We start from the raw sequence: 5,208 nt of genomic DNA, 5'->3' as shown, positions 1-5,208 counted from the left end.
TAAGCAAGTACTTTTAATCTGTCAAAAGCAGGTGGTCTTCAAACAAATTAATGTTCATTGCAATACATTCATCTAGGGAAAGAGACACAACATTTCTTGAGTGGAAGCTGGGACAGGAGACACTGATGTCTACAAAGAGATCATGTAATTACAGTGAACCAAGAGATCTGCTCTATCTGCAAACATTTCTATTCATCTCCTATCCTTCCAGGTAGAAATTTCACTATACATATGAAGAGATTACTTATTAAATCACTCTGTCAAAAAGATTGTAGCTGGATTCAGACCTTTATTACAGTTGTATAAGTGATGGAAATTCTTTGTACAGTTACCTTTAAAAAAAAAAACCAAAGGCAAGCCATTGTGAAATCATCCTACCTCACTACAAAAACATTATTATGCAGAAACAAAAAATGCCATATTTCCAGGTACACCCTGTACAAGGTGCATCAGCTGTCACTTGTCACATAGAGTGACAGCTCACCCAATAGCTCTCATTCTTACCTTGAAAACTTCCTCAGACAGACAGAAACACATGGAACAAGATAGCGGATGCTCTGGACAATCTAAATCCCTATTTGTCTCATATTTCTGGGCACAAACGAAATGATATTAGACCAGTTCCTCTGGAAATGTATTCATTTGGCTTTATTATCCACCAAAGGAGATTTCACAAGGTTCTGGAAATCCAATAAACCTCCCATTTACAAGTCAGGGCTTGCAAATACTTAGAAATGTTCTCCATTGGAAAAAGCATATTACTATGTCAATGGACACATACTGAGCTTTCATGAGTTTCAGAAGTTCCTTCTGAATTTTTATGGAGAAACAATAGAAGAATATATCATCATTTAAGCATGTCATTATTCTAGACCATAGTATCTCACTAAACTTGATGTGCACTAGGTTAGAGTTGGCACCTTGTCTAATTCTTCTTGTATATGCCACAATTACTGTTTATGTTAAAAAATATACAGTTCCTCTTTCTCCTTCTTGACAGTTCTGCTTTTCTAAGTATATTGTTACATATTAACATAATGATAATGTAATTGCTTTTGTGCTTGTAAGCATTATATGTAATGTGGATCAAGAGCAATGCAATCTGTCTGTGTTGTGTAAACATTAAAATAACTAAGAAAATTAAGTTTGGACTGTTTGGTAATGATACAAGGGTGAGAAATATAGCTATTCATAACAATGCATATGGCTATGCTTGAGAAGGCTAACGGTATAATGATAGAAATCAATGTACAGCATGATGAAAATGGTTAATAAACTTTGAAAAGTTATGCAAAACCAGAGTATGAGAACAGCAGAAGGCTGGAGAAAATTAGACTGAGAAATGCAATGAAATATAACAATAAAGACAAGCTTATGTAATTCTGAATTACACACTGACACAAGCACAGGGAAGTAATAGTCCCTTTCTATATGACTTCTGTGGGCTGACAAACTGTATGCTGCATCCACTTGAGTGTTTCTGCAGCAAAAATTAAAACAAAATAAAACTGACATTACAGAAGCCCTTGACAAAAATGTTTGAGAATATTTTACCTTATAATGTACTACTAAAACTAGTCATTGGGGACAATTAAACACAGCATAAAACATGTCATTCTTTAATCTGCTTTTGCATTTTGATTAAGAATTGCAGATAACAATGTGAAGGGTATTCTCAAAGCAAGGAGTATAATTGGCAAGAGCCCTAATACTCATTAACTGAAGATTAAACTTAAAGCAAACTGAATACCCATCTGATGCACAATACAGAGAGCTGTTGGGGCAATGGAGATCAAGTCGAATGAAATATTTTATATTTTTGCCTTTGAGGATGCCAAAATCTAAAAGCAGCATTGAAGAATTGTCATGATTTTATGAACACAGTGGAAATTCTGTAGAACTGAGTCAGGCGTGACCTTCCTGGTATGCCCAGGCACATACAGGCTACTGTGCTGGGAATTAGCTGAATTCACTAACAAAGAACCAAAACAGCCTAATCAATAAGTGACAAAAGCGTTTATCAGCATCTGGAAATCACTTTTACTGATCAGCAGTTATTCTGGAAGTTTTGAAGAAGAGATGTCAACAGATTAAAAGAAACTGAGAAAAGAGGAACAAACTGGTTAATGTACTAAAGAATTGATCCATTAAGAAAGATTAAAATAGGTGAAGGTGCTAAGTGACAGCTCATATTTTATTTTATAAGCCAAACAAGAAGAAAAATTGTTTGGAATAGATGACTGAGAACAAGTGATATGGGCAAAGAAATTTATGCCAATCCTGAGAATGGTTTGAAGCCTCCCCTACTGTTCCTGCCACCACTCTGAATAAATGTCAACAGAAGGTGTCAGAGTTGGGAGGAACTTAAGTGTTCTGGAGAAGCATGTGCTTGAAACTGGGTTTTGAAAAGTAAGGATTTTGTTTTGCAATGGCTACAGAATCCTTTGTGTCCCGTGGCTGCTGCTAGAAAAAGAAATCCCTTGCTGTCCTGATTTTTCTAGCAACAAAGTGGGCTCAGTAATATTTCTTGACTCATGGGGACATTGTGACAGGAAATTCAATGAGAATAAATATATATTCAGCTTGGTTCTTAAAAATCATCTTACTGACCCAAATGGGCTTTTAGTCATGCCTTTTGACTGAATGAAGATATTCTGGGAAAGAAGAGGCAAAACACCTGCAGGAAGAGAAACAGATCTGGCACCATGGTGAGTGGAGAAGGGAAAAGCATAAAATCTAGGGAAACACTTGAAAAATTAAAGATAAAAATAAAAGGAGGGGAATAGAGAAGAACTGTAGGAGTGGGGTAGAAAATGCAAAACAGAGTGGCATAGCAGAAGGCAAAGAGTTCTCAACTTCCCAACAATAACCAGCCTGAGCACGTTGCTACCTCAAAAATTGGTAAGACATTGAGGCAGCTTTATGTGCTGGAAAAGGACACAGCTGAACAGGGCAGCAGGGTGCTGGAGGGGAAGTAAATGGCCACTGCACCACTGCCTGTGTTGCTTGTCCCAGAGCCTTGATGAAGTTACATGGGCAGGGAAAAGGCATAAGTTAAAATCAGCCTTCTCTTTGATGCTAAAAGCAGCATCAAGCCCAGCTTTACTGAGCTCTTGCCCTCCCCTCACTCTGTCCTCATTACTGTGACAGCAAATTCAGTCTGGCCTAAACTGGCTTTTTTTTTTTTTTTTTTTTTTTTTTTTTTTTTTTTTTTTTTCCCCCCCTAGGTTTGAGTGGAGTTAGATACTTGAATCACTTGATCAAGCTCCTGGACCAAAATTTAGACATGTGGAACTTTGACAGAGGGTAAGTATTGATCTAAGACTGGTGCCACATTTTTAGCTCTGGACAGAAAGGAGCAAGAGAGTACTATGCTAAACACTCCTTCTGTTCAGCTGGGAGCTTTCCAGGCAAGAGAACCTCTCCATAGTTATGTTTGCATGGTAAGTGTGGCAAGAACAACCTGTGCAAGGTCTGCTGGATAGACTCCCAAATCTGACATCATTGTAAATCCTGGGCCATGCATCTGATTGCTGAAGAACTCAGGAGTAACACAGAAAAAATTCTGTGGTGTTAAAAAAAAAATTAATTAAATACAAAGTTTAATAGTTAATGAGCTATGTGTGAAACTAAATGACATAGCCAGTGCCACCTGGTTCTTTCCTGGTATTTGCACTCATTTTATTTTATCACAATAAGTGGGACTATATACTGAAGATACTTATTTGTATTATCCAACTTGCAAATACTGAGGGCAGCAGATTTAGGTAGATGTCATTTGAGATTCTGGGCACAAAGCCCCTAATAGAGACAGATGAATAAGTTCAACTAGCGGATAAACTGAGTGCTTTTGATCAAGTAACAAAAGTGAAATAGTTTGTATGAGAGAACTCCTGAGTTTTTTGTGGGGTCTGATTCCAGATTTCATTAGACAACACCTTTGATTTAAAATCAGAGGCAAAGGACACAAAGTGAAACACAGGAGGAGGAGGTTCTCTCTAAACAACAGGAAACACATTTTCTCTGTGAGGGTGACAAAGCACTGGCACAGGTTGCCTAGGGAGTTTGGAGTGTCCATCTTTGAAAATATTAAAAAACCATTTGGACACAGTTCTGAGCAATTGGCTCTGGGTGGCCCTGCTTGAAGATGGTGAGTTGGACAAGACGACCTTTAGAAGTCACTTCCAGCCTCAACATTTTTGTGTTTCTTTGATTCCATGAACACTGCTCCAGTTTATACTCTTAATATATTTGACGTTCTCTTTACAAGTGCAGGAGTTGGGAAGGGGATTTTCGGTAAGAAGGGAAGTTGAGACTAATAAATACAATTCTCTGGCAAAATACCTGGCAAGAGCAGGATTCTACTGTCTGATGCACAAGGCTGCGGGGAGCTCCAAACAATACTTTGATGGTTCTGCTAAATTATAGATCTCTGGTCTCCAAGACAAATAAAACGGTGATTTCACAATTAAGTGTATCTGTATTGTATCCAGATCTCTGGCAAATGAAATCACTCCAGGTCCTCTGGCAGCTTCTCTCTGTTTGTTCATGTTCCCTGCTTCCCTTTGGTTGTACATTTTCATTTCTACAACTACTGGAGAAAAATCTGGGGGAAGGAGGGCAGAAATTGTGTGTGCATCAGCAGGGGACTTAAAAACTGCTGGTGGTATTCAAGAGTTCACCAAAGACGATAATTTTCAACAATCTGTGCAGCTTCCTACTTTCACAGAAGAGCAGTTGGAGGTGAGCAAAAGTGAAATTGTTGGATAACTGCAAAAAAAGTTACATTTACTTGCCAAGGATGGAAGTTACCAAATGTGGCAGGGTTTAGTGTGATCCTGAAGACACACAAGATCTGTCATTTTGTTGGTGTGGTATTCCTTCAGTCTGCAACAATTTGCACTGCAGAAGCAGCTTTCTTAAATTCTTTCTGAATTCTTTTGCTTTTAAAGCTGGTAGGAAAGTGTTTAAGGTTTTTTTTTAATACATATATCAGAGAACAGAATAGAAATGAATACCCAGCTGGCATAGTGTGAATTTGCCAATCAAGCATGACTGTATCACTCACTTTAAACTAGCAAGAGATGCTTCCAGACAGATAGCACTGCTCAGATGTGGCTTTTCTAGATGAAAAATGGCATGTCAGTCATCCCAGGAGTCAAAAAATAACAACAACAACACAAAGCCAAAAAAAATTCCATAAGTTTT

The sequence above is a fragment of the Chamaea fasciata genome, unplaced genomic scaffold, assembly GCF_029207755.1.
Source record: "Chamaea fasciata isolate MVZ Bird 193981 ecotype frontalis unplaced genomic scaffold, bChaFas1.0.hap1 SCAF_1, whole genome shotgun sequence".
Lineage (NCBI taxonomy): Eukaryota > Metazoa > Chordata > Aves > Passeriformes > Sylviidae > Chamaea > Chamaea fasciata.
Note: the sequence above shows the minus strand (reverse complement) of the source record.